The sequence below is a fragment of the Molothrus aeneus genome, chromosome 7 (assembly GCF_037042795.1).
Source record: "Molothrus aeneus isolate 106 chromosome 7, BPBGC_Maene_1.0, whole genome shotgun sequence".
Taxonomy (NCBI): Eukaryota; Metazoa; Chordata; class Aves; order Passeriformes; family Icteridae; genus Molothrus; species Molothrus aeneus.
This window is the reverse complement of record NC_089652.1, coordinates 16,760,526-16,777,777: the sequence shown is the minus strand read 5'-3', so window position 1 is coordinate 16,777,777 and position 17,252 is coordinate 16,760,526.

Below are 17,252 nucleotides of genomic sequence, written 5' to 3'. Positions count from 1 at the left end.
CTTCCACATTAAGTTTAATTTTTGTCAGTGGAAATTATTGTTCCAACAGAAATTAAGAATATTCTCAGGATTACAAAAAAAGGAAGATGAAAAACAGTACTATCAGTCCCAGCCCTCTGAACACTGAAGATGTGAGGACCAACCTTGAATTAAATTTCACTCAGTGGAGTCAGAATAAAGAGTAGAGCACTACAGGATGTTCCCATCTCTTTTCTCCTCAGCAGTCAAGTGTGCTTGAGCTACCAATACTGCTGTAGCAAGAGACCAGGACTATAAACCAGCTTTGGAGAGAAAATAATCTTTAAAAGGAAATTCTCCTCCATATTGTCACTCTCATTCTTTTAATAGCCAACATCCATGTTGTACAGCCTCTCTCTAATTTCCTCAAATTTCCATTTTAAATTATTAGGAGATATCTTTCTGCTTCTTTATTGACCAGTAATTATATCACAGTATTTATTTTTCTTTTTCTTTTTGTAAACTAGTTGCAGCAATGGAAATGAAGCCCGACCAATGACAATTACAGCCTAAATTTCATCATTATTTAGCAAGCATAAAGTCCTTCATTTGGCAACAGTACCAAAGTGCCTACCACAAACTCTAAAGTAGCTGGGAGTTTAATTGATTCCTAGAAGTGCAATGCAAGTAGAGTAGATAAAAAATGACATTTGTTACTGATGCAAATGAAAATGTTACAGCAAAGCAGCTGGGGTGAATACTGTAGATGTTTACACTTCCCCAACATGCTTACATTGTTTCTTCCAAGTTTTCCCAGCAAAGCTCACCCGGTTTTGCTCAAGGCCTGGAATGCAGTGAATTGTGTATGACACCTAATATTTATTCATGCCATTGTCAAGAACATCTTTGCAGCTCCTGCCAAAGTGTGTCATTGTGTTTGCTCAGCTGCATGGCAAAACATAATACACAGTCATCATTTTTACTTCGTCACCTACTCAATATTTTTCTTCTCTGATTAAATTAGCTCATAAATACTGTGCTTTTTATGCCAGAAAAAATCTTACTACATCCATTCAACTAACACCCATTTGTACATTTTTATGCTCTTGAACACTTAGCTACTTCAATAATTAGTTCTGAAACAATGGAAAAGTCAAATGCTCTAATTTATGGGGGACTCCAGAAAATCTAAACAAAATTCCGAAAGATTACATATTCAGGAAAAAACTTTCTGCTAAGCTAAATTTCATCACTATTCACTATCAACTGTACAAAGAATGGAGAAAACACAAGGATAGTAAAAGATTTGGTAAAAAAATGTTTAACACTTCTCTGTATTTCCACAGGAAAAAAACTGACTGTATTGGAGAAGACTGACCACAGCACAGGTGCCAAAGAATAGTGTTAGGCTGGGAGAGTAAAACCAGAGCATGTAAGGGAATCTGGCTTGACACTGCAGCTTCCAGCACAGTGATGAGTGGTGTATCCTTAGGTGTGCTGCTACCTATGGGAGGTAAAGCAGGGATATTCTTGTGCTGCAAAGAGATCTCCTGCCCTGGATGGCCCAGAAACCACAGCTTGCAGACATTGGACTTTGTGTCCAGGAATCAGTGGAAAATAAGATTCCCTTTGAAGGTCTCTGCCCTCCCTCTAGGCAAGTTTAATTTAAGAGGTGTTCCTCTTAAACCCATTCTTAAACATTTTCAGTGATGAAGACTCAACAGCCCTTTCAAAAAATCAGTTTTGCCATCTTCAGAGTCAGAAAGCTGTTTCCTATGGTCTAGTATGAATTTGCCAGAGCAAATCTGTTTTATCTACCACAGAGAAAAAATAATTCCAGTAAAAGGCTGCTGTAAATAAAATCAAAGGCTGTTGTCATGGTCCATCAGTCTTTTTTTATTCTAGAGAAAGAAATACAATACACTTCTTCAAATTTTTCATACATGTCATGTTGTTGTGACCTGGTTATCCTCCCTGTATTCTAACTACCTTTGTGTCTTTCTAGGAGTTTGGTGCCCCAAAACCTGACATGACACACAAGCTCAAGCCTTAGACAGTACTGAGATTGCTGTTCAAGACAATGCCATGCAACATGGTGTCAGACAGTTGGCATACCTGAGACCTATCATTTTCCCCCTTTACTCATGCCCTGTTACTCAGTTTTAAGAGGAAATGAAATCAGTTTGACATGGCTACTTACTGATAAATTCGTATTCATCAAGCAGATGAATTTCACAAATTCATATTGGCTGCTACTTATTTCCATCTCATCTTTTGGGTCTTGAAAATTCATTATTAATTGTGGAAAAAACTTTGGATAAATAGGCATCCAGAATTCTTTTTCTCTTACTCTTCCTTTCTGAAAGAACTGGGGTCACATTTAACTTTTAACTTTTAAAAATTTTTCTCATCAATCTTTCCTGTGTTCTCCAAACAAATTTCAGGTGGTCATGATGAGATTGATTCTGGGATAATTAAGAAGCATGTCAAGAAAATGAAAAAAATATTTCCTGCCCTTATGTTGTCCTAGGCAAAGACTTTACCCTTTTTAGCTGGTATCAGTTACACTGGCCAGCTGCTACAGTTGATCCATTTAGTAGAGTCTGATCCAATAAAAAGTAGAAAATATTTCAGCTGTCACAGCATCATATATCCTTTTCTCTTGAGCTTGCTCCCTAATTGACTAACTTCAGGAGACTATCTTCCTGAAGACTATAATTTTACTTTTCCTGCTTTGCCTTTTCCCTGTCCTATGCCTGTGAGTTCTGCCACAGTCCCACCACCCAAGCACTGCTGCCGCCCTCAGCGTTCCACAGTAGAACAGTGCCACATCTTATGCACATTCCTCAGACCTTGGCTTCTTACTGCTCACACAAAGAAAAGTATTGACTGTTTGCTCACACCCTTTCAGTGTCCAAGAAAACCAGAAACTACTTGACTGAGTGAAACAGGAGCTTAGTGAACCCAAAATTATCTGCCTGACAATGCCTCCCTGAGACAATATACCTTTCAGGATTTTAGAGTCAAGGCTCAGTCACAGTGTGAACCTCCAGCCACAGTGTATGGCACGTATGGAGGCAGCCTGGAAATGTGAGCAAAACAAAGGAAGTAATGTGGAATGGGCCCTCAACCAGTAAATTGAGAAAGATGAGTTGTGACTTACCTAGTCCTGGCTGAGAGCTCTCATTAAGTCATAGGACTGAAAAGATATCTGACAAGAATAATTTAACTGATGAAGGCAAAATCTAAAATAAATCTGGCTCTGAATTCAAAGTCCAAACATAAGGACTCTGCAGCTAAGCTGAATTCAAATTAAAACAAGCCTGATCTTCACTGAGTTTTAAATGGAGTCCCTACACTTTCATTACTCAACACAACAGTGCTAAGGAAGGTGAATTCCCTGTTGTATTTGCGTCCTCACTTTAAATAAGGCAGATATATTGTTAAATCTTAGAGGATGTCTGGGACCTGTTCAGCAAATCCAAAAGATCCTTTACTGATGTAGAAAGTGAGCATTTGAGAAAGTCACAAAAAAAAAATGGAAAACCATCTCTATGAAAACTCCATAAACATCAACTCTTCTGGAAGACCAATTCACCTTCAGTTCTTCCCTTTTAACTAGCATAACCAAGAACTTGCCGACCAATGCCTTTACCAAGAGTTTGATAGTTAAAGCACATAGATTTCAGGCCTTAGAAGATTCTGCTACTTAATTATCAAAATTATCCTTTGCTTGAACTTCCAGATTTAATGCTTTGTGGGAGACTCTAGATGTCTTCTTTATCATCATGCACACACTTTGAGCTCAATTTTGGACATCTGAGCACATGATATCCTTGCTTGCTTTCACCCTGATTCTTCTTCCTGAAGAATCTACATCATTTATATCAATATTTCAGCCATACAAATTCTGCCACCAAGTCTCTGTTATTCCAGTTCAGCTGTACTCATAATAAAATATTAAAATTTCCAGTTTTCCTTGTTTAATCTTTGTCAGTGTGATTATTAATAATACTCATGATCTGTTTAGTTTATTTTTCTTTTGGCTTTTTTAGCAACTATCACATGTACCTATCTACTACATGTAGTTTTTTACCCTCACACAAGTTGGTGTTAATTATTTTAGTGTATGGAGTTCTGCCAGCTCTCTCCTTAATTCTTAGATTAAAACCATTCTTTCCAGCCTAGCAAAAATTCAAAGGGTTTTTTTTTCTTCTTTTACTGTGGGCTCAATATTTGCCCAGCAACTTACAGAATCTCACTAACAGTCAAGAAAACTATATCTCTGTCCCTTCTCCACAGATCTTTTTATCTGCCCAGCATCACTTCCAGCAGTATCTCTGTGACAAGAGGGAAGGATGCAACAGATCAATGAAGTAGATGAGTAGCAGAAATAGTGATATTTTGACCCAGATTTCTAGGAAGCAGCATGTCTTTAGGGGTATTCAGGAGATGGTACGACTCTCCTGAAGATGATGGGACATCCTTGCCACTATTTTCCCTTTTTGGCAAAGTGTCCATGAACCTCCCAGCTCTTGACAGTTTCAGTTTTTCCCCCATTATGACTGAGACAGTGTTGTTGTGGTCAGAGCAGGCTCGTTCTCAGTGTTAGCAGGTGCCTGCCATGGGGTCTGACACTTTGCCTACAAAATGAAAAAGACTAGACATTCCCTCCTTCAGTACTGGCCACCTAATCTAGTTTACATTATCTATTTGTCTAGTTTCTTCAGTGGTGATCACATGTATCCTGTTTTATGATAACAGATGCACCTCTGCCTGACCACTTGCAGCTCTTTTCTCTACTTCATAAGAGATTTTAGTAGCAACCACAATTCAAACCAGATGTCCCTTCCTACCCAGCCTTCTTTGGAAGAGAATGTAGGTCACACTCCCTACAAATCTAATGCAGGACCAGAGCCAAGGCATAGAGGATCAGGTCCCCATCTGGACATGACATTCAGTTTCCTAATTGATTGCACAAACCAGGATGTTCTATGTATAAAAAATTACATTATTTGCTACACTTCACCAAAGCATAGTAGAAAACCTGTAGTTTCAGGGCAGGAGAGAAAAGGGGAGGGAAGAGCTAGACAGAGGTAGCTTTTGACCATATATATGCCTCTGTGGAATGCTTCAAGAGCCCAAGTAACTAAGTTCAGGTGCACCCTGAGGAGTTAATTGGCTGCCCCAAAGTTAATGGCAAAGTGAAAATCCGTGTTTCCAGACAATGGGAACACTCCCTCCAGTCTCAACAAAACCCCATGCCAGTCAGAAGCTTTTTCCACAGTTACTGAACAGGAGGAATGTTACCTCACCTAGATTTTTTAAACTGCTCCTTAGACCTCTGTAGCTGGAGTGCAGGAACCACAGGCCAGGCAAGAATATGCCACTTTTTCCTGCAAAGGCTAACCTTCTTTTTGTCAAAGATGGAATAGGGTTTTTTTTTTAGTCATATGACCAGAACATGGCTATCACCTGGCCAAAATACTGACTGGCCATGTACCTACCACCTGAGCAGCACTCCTGCCATGTGGCAGCCATGCTTTCAGTCACCAGCCATATGAAAACTGGAGGTGACTGTTCAGCTACCAGAGATAGGGAGGAAAACTAATGAGGGAAGAGCAGGTCCTCAGTCATTATCTCTTTGAAGTTTTATTACAGCAGAGCTTCCTTCTGAATATTTGAGTGGCTGCAGCAGGAGTGCTGCAGTTCAACAGGCCTCTGTCAGACTCCCTCAGATGAACATTAACATGCAGGCTTGGGAAAAACCTCTCCTCTCCAGAACACACTAGGATCTGCTAAACTGCCCGAGACTTGCCTCTGCTAAGTGTGGGACATGCAACACCGGGGAAGGAAGCCTTTTGTTACAGATTTTACAGCTATTATTTGCTTTGGGTTTTGTTTTGTTTTCAAAGAAAGGAAAATAAAATGAATTTAACAAGTAGGTTTCAGATCTTTTACAAGATAAATTGATAGGTTTTGTGCAGTGATTCTCATGTTTTTACATTTTAGTACCCATTTAAATTACCCTGTTAGTTCATAGTGTTGGAAAATCTGGTGAATGCATATGGAATCCTTAACTTGTCTTTGCAACTATTTAAAGCATTTAGGAATCTATCAACCAGGAAAGAGAACAGCATATTGCAACTACCATATGGGCATTAAATGTGATCTTGTCAAAGGAAAAGAGAATTAACCATTTTTTTACATACCAATGGACTGCATTTTATTCTTTTAGAATATGAATTGTTCCTAACCGTGTTTTGTTTTTAAAAGCTCATCACAAGGAAACATCCAGGTTACTAAAAAATCTCTGCAGTTTTAGAGTCTTCTCCAATGATTACCTAATACATTTGTCTCATCTGCTTTCCTTGTTGTGTGAAAACACACTGAGGAAATGTGTAAATGTAGCGAATTGTTCCCAACTCTTTTATTCACCTTTCAGCATGCTAGTTCCTTCCCTTGGCATTGATATCATTATGCATTTGTCAAAGACAGACTGTCACTTTAGAGCTTCTATTATGTGCAAGATTTGGCAGCACATTTTACCTTTGGGATTTGCTTATATCCTTTGCATGTTATTGTACTGCTTTGGCATTCAGCAAATTCAGTACACCCACTTCTTTGATGCTCATTCCAGCCCCTAAATGTGGAAACAATGACTGAAATTTTGGATCAAAGAATCCCATAGATGGCAAGCAACATAATTTTGTGATAATGTACAAGAACAGAAAGAAATCCCATAGCTAGAGTCTAAGCCTGTAATTGTTCTAAAATTTATGTACTCTAACATTCAAGAAAAGGAAAAAGAAGAGGAATAAAGAACAGAGGTTCTGCTGAATTCACAACAATAGGCAATTTCTCAGTATAATTAAAACTTTAATATCAAATGAAAAAATTCTCACAGAAGCATAAGAACTCCTATGTTAAGAACAGAATTGAATGAGGAATGACAATGTCTGACTCATATCTGTCCTAGAATTGAGGAAAAGAACAACCTTCTCATTTTTTACTGTTTCCTAAAAATCAGTAGCAAGCATAAATACAGTAGTCAATTGCGTTAAATGCAAAATTTTATCTGTGATTTAAAATAAAAGAAGCAATAATATTTAAAAGAGCAAATTCTTTTCAAAACCAGCAGTCCCATTGATGTTTGTAGTGAAAATGAAAATGGCTTGGTCTAATTAATTTCTATTAGGTTACACTGACAATGTGCCAATCTAAATTCAGCTTTCTCAGTGTTCACGTGGGCAGATAAAGGTGGGTGTGCAGAACAACTAAAATATTTGGGTTTATTGGTGTTTCATTTCGCGTAAACCTAAATTACGTTAGATTAAAATAGGATCTATAATAAAATATGTGGATTTTTTAGTGGTGAGGGCATACGCTAGCGCTGGGACAGCTCCCGGGGCGCTGCAGTAATTTCGGGGGCAGGGCTGTGCGGCGGGGCTGCGGCAGTGGCACGGCGGTGACCCCCGCCCGCAGGTGCCGCGGTGTCCCAGCCCGGCGCGGGGGCTCCTGCGGGCAGCGCTGCCGCCACCCGTGTACAACAGCGCCATCCAGCGGCGCCGGCCCCGCTCACAGCCCCGCCACCGCCTGAAATAAAGCGTGATCGCGCTTCTTCCCGGAAAGGTTGCCGGCTGCCCTCGGGTTAAAAGGCAACTACAGCGTCAGAACAACGCATCTTGAGTTGCTGTAAAATCTGCTCAAAGCATCCTTTTCTGCGTTTGGGGCTGTGCCCGCGTGGGGGACAGCACTGAGCTCCAGGCTGAGAGCCTTCTGAGTATGCAGAACTGCACAGGGCTGGCATTACATCACACCTTACCTGGAGTGCGTATCACCCTCTGAAGCAAAAGCCTGATGAATCTTAGCATCAATAGGCACTTAGGGCTTCTGGTTTAGTCCGGCCCCTCCTGCTTTATGACTCTTTCATGTTATACCAACAGCTGTACTTTGTACTAAGGTAACACTCTCGATCGCTGCACTTAAAACTCTGATGTTCATATGCAAATAAAGACCCCCCCCAGACCAACATATATGCATGCATTCTGTATAAAGCTACACAGAATAAAGGATTGCCACAGTAATTCATTCATTCACAAGAGCATTAAACACCCTCATTACTTAAAAATTGTATGAAGATGCACAACAGAATTTGTGCACTTGCTAATTCCCAGTCTTGCACTTTCCTTGTTTTGGCACAACCTGCCAAAGATCTTTAACTATTTAATTCCCATGCAAGAGATGTGCTTATTATTTAATTACTTTAAGGATAGATAGACTAAACTACAGAAAGTTTGAATGACTTGCTAACGATTATGTCACAAAGCACTGACACAACCAAGGAACAGATCATGCAGAACGGATCTTTAGTTCCCAATCCAGGCTACTAGCACATAGTAGGGAGTGTGGTTGGCTTTTTTTTATTCTAAACAAGAAAATACAACCCTGCTATTTTAAATGTAAGAAAGCCACAGAGTGTCTTTCAGGAAAAAAGCTACACATGGTTAGAGTTTCAAGATTGAGGCAACATCTGTTCAGGGAAACAATCACATCAAACTTTTGCCTGAAGCGTCTATCAAGGAAACGAAACCAATTCCTGTTTTACAGGACCAGTCCCCCACAGGGCTTGAGCCAATGGCAAGCAGAACAGACTTGCTTGTTCAGGCTCTGGCCCAGCAGGTCCTGTTGCAGGAGTTAGGCTTGTGAGCAGCCAAACTTTGGAAATACATAAGCATAGTTCCTTGCTTAAAGTTGTAACTATGCTCAACCACAGACTTGAAAAGGAGCTTAATGATAAATGAACATGAATATTTTAGTACCTTCTCTAGAGACAACAGGATATTTCAGAGCCCAGAAGCCAGCAACATATGCTTTGGCAGACAATCTCTTCTCACATCACATTCAGCCCCTCCATCCCCTACAGTGCAGGGGATGGCCCATCTCAGCATCCATGGAAGAACATTTTGGTACATTCCATGTTCCTCACCTCAACCTCTGCTCTCCATTCTTAGCTTCATGGTGCCCATGTGCCATCCCTAGCTGGCCTTCTCCAGGTGCCCAGGGGTTCCCCTCTGCAGGGCTGACCCACACCTTGCCCCAGCACTGTGGCATCCTGCCAGCCTGAGGAGCAGGAGACTGGCACTGGGACCCCACACTGGGCTCCTCACCCAGCCCAAAGCCCAGACACGTTTTGGTGACTTTGGGCAGGATTTGCAGTACAGTAGGGAGATCATCTGTGGTGGTCAGTGTATGGTTGCTTATAACCTTCAGATAACTGTGTACTTTAATCTATTGCCTAATCTAGTATTGCATTACATTTCTTGAGGATACTTTATACTTACAGGCAATGGTTTGATGAGATCATGCACAATAAACCTGTCTGACCAAATCCAGATTTTAGAACACAGCAAGAAAATTTCTTTTGGTCAATTGGTCATTTTTTGTATCTCAGAACTTATCAAACTGTCCATAATATAACAAATTCTATAAAGTGGTAGCAGGTTTTTTGATTTATTGACAGTGGCTGGTTTGAGTTTTCACAAAAATATTTAGCTATAGGACAGTGTATTAGGTGTATTCTTAAAGGTAAATAACGGCAGCCAATAAAAGTTCAGCCTATAAAGGGTCCCATCTTCTAGGAGTTTTCTGCAACGAGAATTACTACCAGCATAATCATGGCTCCCTGCACACTAATATTTCCTCTGATACAGTATGATCAATGTTGTGGAAAAACATTTATTATATTTCTTCTAGCTACTTAAAGGCATTACTGAATTATGAGCATCGCAAAATGAATCCACTGTGCATTTTTTCTTTATGTGACGTTTTTACAATCTTCATTTTCTGCTTTGCAGCCACTGAGCTATAGTGATCACAGTATGCACCCTCTTACAACTGACACAGGGGCCAGGAACTCCTTTCTGCTTTATTACATTTGAAATGCACTTCATATGACAACATTCATTCTCATTTTGCATTGGACCCTTATTTAAACAGAGAAGCCATTTTTACTGGACCTCTACTTAAAGGGAGACATTATAAAAAATTAAAATGAGGGAAGAGGGTTTAAACAGCTGTTTCAAATATGCTTAGTTAACAGAGGTGACAAAAAGTTTTGACTCAAAAGGGATAAAAATGGACTAGGAGGTATCTATGCCTCCTTTAAGCTGTTCTTAAAATGCTAACAATTGCAAAGATTACATAATTTTGAGACACAGTGCACCACTGAGGATACTTTAACTTCACCAGAACAAGAAATAAATGAGTAAGGAAGGAATAAATAAAAGCTGAGTTAGGAGTAAGATTCAGCTGCATAAGATAAAAACTTCCAGTCCATCTAATGGCTAGCACTCACTGCAGTTGCAGACTCATTAAAACTTGTGGTAGGAAGTCACTTAAAATAATATTAAAAGAATAGCAGGTTCATTGAAATTATATTTTCCTTTGGTAAAAGAAAATAGAATGTATCTCTTCAGAAAATACGCCTAATAATTCATATTAAATGTATTATTCTCTATAGGGATGAAAGAATTATTCTCTCTTCCTGCCTTCGATTCAGTGATTCATCCATATCAAAGTATAAATAGAAAGAGAGAGTGAGGCAAGACAGAAATGTATAAGTTTGAGCACTTGAACTTGTGATTTATGGCCTACAGCTACAGCCAACTTTATTACAAAAATGAGTTCACCTATTATAACCTTACCCCAGGCTCTCTAGAGATGGGAGGAGGTTGAGCAGCATTAGAGTATCAGGAGTTGTTCACAAACAACTCCAGTCTCATTCTCACTTCCCTTTCCTCTCTTGCCCTTAATGCACACGGATCATCTGCTGCCTCCTTTCCTGCTCCTTGATGTAGGCACACCATGGTACTTCTCACTGTCTTCCTGTGGGAATTGGCCATGGCCTCATTTGTCATGAGCTCTGACTGAAATGTTCCTCTCATATTTGTCTCTCTTCTTGTTTGAGAGACAGTGCAATTCTGTGAGCAACCCCCTTGGATAACCCTTGAAATTTGCTAATGTTGGGTTTCTGCACATTGCAGCTGGTGATGAACAACTGACCACCATCATTGAAGCACTGCCCAACACAGCAAGTAGGGCTTTGATTCTGTGAAGCTTTGATTGCTCAATTTCCAGCAACTTTTTAAAGAAATATAGATCTCTGCATGTTTCATGGAAGGTGTGTGTCCATTTGCATTACTCCAGATCTGTCTTGAAATTGCCTAATGGTAATCCTACTTAAGACAAACTAGTACTCTCTAATTGGCATTTTTGAAACAATGAATTTTGTTTCACAAACACAGGCAAATGGTAGAGCCCACAACAGGTGGTTAGCAAGGGCAGTTGCACCCCTAGCTATGGCCTACCACACAGGAAACCTGAAGTCATCAACAGAGATGTCATTTATTCTAGAGCACAGAGATGCTGCAAGCATTCCTCTATAGAGCTTTGCTGCCAGTCATGGCAAAACTTCCTGTGGCATGAATGGAAGTGACACAGAGAGCCCTGCAAATTATGAAGGAGCTGTGTTTGTAGTATGAGGTGAGCAACATCACAACTACAGGACATGGCCTCTTCAAGGGCCTTAGGTGTTTCTCTCCAAAACAGTAGCTATTTTGATGGTATACAGGAGATATAAGACTGGCTGTCAGCCAGGTTTTAAAGCACAAATAAGCCATGATCTCATTTGCATACAGTCTTTACAGGCGACAGCAGCATGTATGAGTGACTGCTGTATTTAGGAATGACATGATGGGCATTATTAATAGCTTAATTGACATTAATGCAATTACCCCTATTCTTATTACAGTTAGTAGAATTATACAGAAAGCACTGACTGAAGCCTCATTTTCCCTAGAGCTACCCAAGGATACGACATTTTCCACCACACCAAATCTAGTCTTTGACATTAGATACTTAGCTACAGAGTCATTCCAGTAAATCATTATAAATGCATTATAATAAAGATGTTATGAGCTATTGGATATTAACCCCCAGCCCCTGAAGAGAGATAAATACACTGGTTGCAAGATTTCTGCTTTTGTTTTGCAATGAAAAAGAGTTTCGCTTACAAGTAAAGAACTATAAAATGTTATACTGATAATTAAAAAAAACAGACTTCAGCTTTTCTGGTCAGATTAAAGGTAAACACATCCTCAACATAATATAAAATATATTCAAATGATATAAAGAACCAAATCTTGGTCCATCACAATCAAGCTTTTAATTTACAGATGTGTATTTGTTTGTACACTGTTTGGAGACATAGCTCTTGTATTTGCATATGCAAATATTTCTCTTTAAACATCTTACATCTGTACCTTATCTCCAGGAATTTGGCTTCCTTTAAAAATTTTGTTTGTTACTCTTGATCTCTCTACAATATGGAAATGAGAGGCTCAGGACTTCCAAATATTAAACTTTTTACAGGAGTCATGAATCAAATAAATTTCCAGCACAAAAGGAAACAGAGAAATAGAAGCATCATGACCATGCATTAATTATACAGAAGTAGTACATAGGAGCATTTAGGCACCATGCTAGGCACTGCATGACAAAGCAATGGTGCATTTCTTTCTCCACTAAGAAATTGTATTGCAACACGAGCAAGGTAAACACAAAACACTAATGAGTATGTGGCAGTCACGATGAAAACAAAGAAAATAATTATCACATAAGAACATGTAAAAACCCAAACTGGAATCACAAATTAATTTTGAAACCAAATATGAAGTTCTTGCAACAAAACACGTTAAAGAGAATATCCATATGGCTTCATGGTCTCCTGGGTTTAGTTTTTTCTAATTCATTAAACCCAGTTGGTTGTGATTTTGTATGATTAAGTATGAAGTTCACTGTAATAAGTATTATAATATGTAATTATCATTATATATACACATATGAGTTTCTATGTCTGTATTAGCCTGTGTACATGTTGGTATGTACATGTGTAGAGGAAGGCTTGCTTGTGTTCCCTTCTCTTATTACCTCCTGACAGAATGCTGTAGGCACATAGATTATAAACTTTTAAAAGTCATATATCATTGTGGTGCATTCCATTTTTAGTGAATCTTTCTTGGAGGTGACTGAGAATAAATTCAGCTTGAACTGGTCCCAGAAAGAGATCTGTCTCCAGTGTGGCTGCTCAGCTGTGGTAGTTTGTCAGCTTTCAGGCCAGGGTTCATGTGCCTTATCTGTCCTGGCTGTGCTCCTGATCGCAGCTCACCCTCCCAGAGAGAACAACTCCCATAATAAAGAATGAATTAAAAATGAAGCTTTAGCACCAACCAGGCACATCTTATCTTGTAAAGTCTTAAGTCAGGTACTTCATTATGCTTCAGCTCTTCTAAAACAAATATAGATCTGGCATCTGGTGAAAACACTTCCTGGGAAGGTTTTATCTCTTCTAAAGTGAAACTCCAGACAAGGCTATAGGATATAATTTACTGTTTTAATCAAATTCTCCGTTTGCAATATGCATTGAATATTTTTTGAGGATAACATTTAAGCATTTGCAAAGTCTCTATTTTTTACAGAAAACATTTACTTTTGATTACCAAATCATTAATCACTGAGGCTTATCAGCTCTGGGGGTAAAATAATCAGGACAGTAGTGAATGTCTTGCCTATTGATCTCTCCAAAGCAAAGCTGGAGGCCTACAGAGAAGAAAATCCCATGGCCCAGTAAAAGGTGAGAGAATTTCAGGAGAGTGAAATTTCACTGTCTGTAGAAACAAACAGATGATCTAATGCCCTTTTTCAGCTTTCAAGGCTAGCACCATTTAACTTATAATGTGCACAGAAGGTTTTAGAGAACAAAATATTTAAGTCTGTGTTATTTACCTCATTGTTTCACATCATATAGCAAAGAAAAAAAGACATAAGTAATGCTACTCATGTACTGTCCTAATTAGCTGAGCTCCAACACTATGAATCCCCATTCTCCTCTCAGAGTAGAGAACAGAAGCTTCTGCAGCATCTGGGAACTACAGTTATGGGGCAGTCTGAACTCCCTACACACTGACTGGTTTGTTAGGTGGATGTCAAATCTAGCTTTGGAAGATAATCTCTGGTATTAAAGGTGTAACATAGCTCAGAAGACATAGATACATTTCTTGGCTCTGCTTAAGATTTCTTGTGCAATGTATCATAAATGGAATTATTTTCATGAGTAAATTGACTTAGGAGAACAGGATTTTTTAGTCTGCCCAGATGACCTCTTGGCTTTGCGTCACAGCTCCTTTTGGAAAAAGCTGCAGCAGCTAAAGAAATCACTACTCCAGAAATTACTGAAACAGCAACCCACCCACTCTCTGAAGAATGTGTGGAGCCCATTAAAGAGGCACAGAGGGGTGGTGTGTAAATTTCCCAGCTGCTGAAAGTCATTGCATTATTTATTAATGCCTTGAAAAAAAAAAAGTTAAAGTGAGTATACCAGGCTGTGAACAATGGCAAATGATGGCTTTGATGCACAATTCTACTTGGACTTGGCTGCAGAAGCAGAGTTACTGCCCTCTTTGGCAGTTACTCAGTCACTGCAGCTAAAATGGTGGAAAATAATCATCCTATAATCCAATTCTGGTTTTTAGGCTATAATCTAATACTGATTTTCAGCCAGCTGTCATTGCCAAATGTCTGTGCAGTGAGTGACCAAATATTCTAGATAAAAGTGAAAGCTGACAGAGGTAAAAAGAAAGAGAAGCCACAGAATGGACATATTTTAAGATTAGCTTGATGGCACCTTTACCAGAACAGAGAATGGAGGGAATAATAGCCTTAAAGCTTGTTATCTCACCTGAGTATCAGCCACCAACAGCCAAAGACAAGCAAGTCCCAGAAATGACATCTAATGGATTTCTTACAACAGCTGTGTGGTAGGTAAGGTAGAGCAGACCCATAAGCCAAAGCCAACAATGAAGAGGTTGTTGGACACTACCTGTAGATTTACTCAAAATTTTGTTTAAGAAGATCAAACCTTGCTGTTGTGGAAACCATTCTGACAAGTTCTGCTTTAAATACAAGCTGGAAAGGGGCTATTTGTGATAGCAGCAGAAAAGGAACTTCTTCCTTTTCTGGAAAGAATGGAATTTGTTTGTTGGAAGAAAAGAAACTAACACAAAAAAATAAACATCCTTTCCCAGCTCCTAGGGTAAAGGAAAATTCCTGAGCAGCACCTTAGGAAACACATTCGTACTTTTGAGGATTGTTCAAGCTATCATTCTGTGAATTTCTTGATTGGAGACTGTCCTACTGTTACTTTTATTATTAGTCTCAGTCCTGTTTGAGGCTTCTCAGACTTACTAAGAATACTAGATTAATGCACTGCTTTGCATATCAAAGAATAAACCTTACTGTGCATTTTATAGGATTTGAAAGCTTTATATATGGTAAGTATCACCAACATGTATTGAATCAAAATAGTCCTTCTTAAAACAAGTTAAATGAGTAGTGAAGAGAGGAAGGAGCTGCCTCTAACCACTGTTGATTACATCAACTCCAGTTTTATCTCTATTCCATGTTTTGTTTGTTTGGCATATCAAGGCATTGCTCATACCCAGCCCTTTATGAAATGACATCCTGATGCTGCACCAGGCTTTCCCTGCAAGCAACCTGACTTTCATACAAGCTCCCTTTCAGCTTCAAAAGTAAAAATTTTTTGTAGTTATTAATGATCCATTCTTGTGACTATCCATGGGTGAAGGGCATTTGCCTCACATCTTTAATAGCAAATAATTAATGAGGTGTTGGAAATTAACAACAATTAACAATGCCTGGGAACAACAGCAGAAGGTGTTTGATCCTCTTTAAATGAAGTTGAGAGAATTTGTTTCTCAGGCTTGTGCCTGCAAGGAGGGAGAGATGGAGGGGGATTTCTAATGCCATCTTCCTTCCACTATGTTGCCTTGTTGAAAGTAATTACAAGGACCTGTCAAATAGGAAAGAGATCAGGAAGGCCTGTGTCTCTCTGGGACAGTGACATCAATTGTGACTGCCCCAGGGACTTGGAACCTGAAGTTCACAGCCTTCAAGAAGAAAAACCAGAGCTCTCTAAGTGGGATCATAAGCCCAGACTTTTTGCAATAATTACATAATTTCTGTAGTAAGTACAATACTCTGGTCTTTTATATGCAAGTATTCACGGTGCCATCACAGTTGCAGCATGTCTGCCTGCCTTTTGAAAGGATAGAAATGTTCATGGAAGATGTTGTGCCATAGCTCAGCCAATACAGCAAGAATACTCTGGGAATATTAACTGCAGCCTTGTTTTGTCCTTTTGGTGTTGCCCAGGCATAGACAAGATACTTGATCTAATGGAGTACAGGCAGTCAATTTCCTATTATGTTATATGCAAATATATCACTTTATTAAACAGGCTAAATAATCATAAAAATGTGCAAGATGGTCATAAGCACACATAAGAAAAGGAACAAGAATATTCCCCTCTAAATGATATACTTACCATCTTCAACAGAAATGAAAAGATTAAGAAATTCAGTTATGTTTTTCCCCAGCTGCCACTCAGTACAGCAAACAGGAAAATAAAAATTTCAAGATAAGCAGTCAAGTCCACACTAACTCCTCATTGTGATTTTCCAGGAAAATCTGCTACAATTGAACTGAAGAACATAACTTTGTCTGTTTACTCTCCCTCTAAATTTGAACAAGCAGCTGTGGAAACAGCAAGGGCTGACCTTTTCCATTACTGGAGAGCAAAAGAAGTATAGAAGTTGTTCAGGAATCTCTCCAAAACACACAAAGTTTCTTCAGCCTTCTAGCTTGGAATCCTACACTTTTAGCCTCTGGGATGTAATTTAAAGTGTTGCCCAATGCCCGAGAAAATTCCACAGCATACAGCAAGAAAACAGGGGAAAAAAATTTTCACCTGAATAAATGAAATGCAATAACATTTCAATCTCTTGATTTAAATAGACAATGAGACATTGGGAGTGTCTCATTTCTAAGAATGAAATTATACAGTAGAACTGAATGACAATGTTAGATTACACTCTGCCTCTTGCCTTTGTCCAGGTGAACAGAAAACACTTTGACAAATAATGTTCCCGATGTAAAATACCAATTTCCTCCTAGCATGAGTTCAGTCAATGATCCCAATTTACAAGTTATTTGTGCATCATCCCTGAATTTCCACATTTTTGGAACACAATGTTACTACTGGCATTGCTATACTCAATGGGGAATTTTAGAAAGGATAAGAAGAAACATTATCCCTTTTTGCACATGTTTATGATGGAGATTTAAGACACTGGCTCCAGAAGTAATTTTTTCTGTTC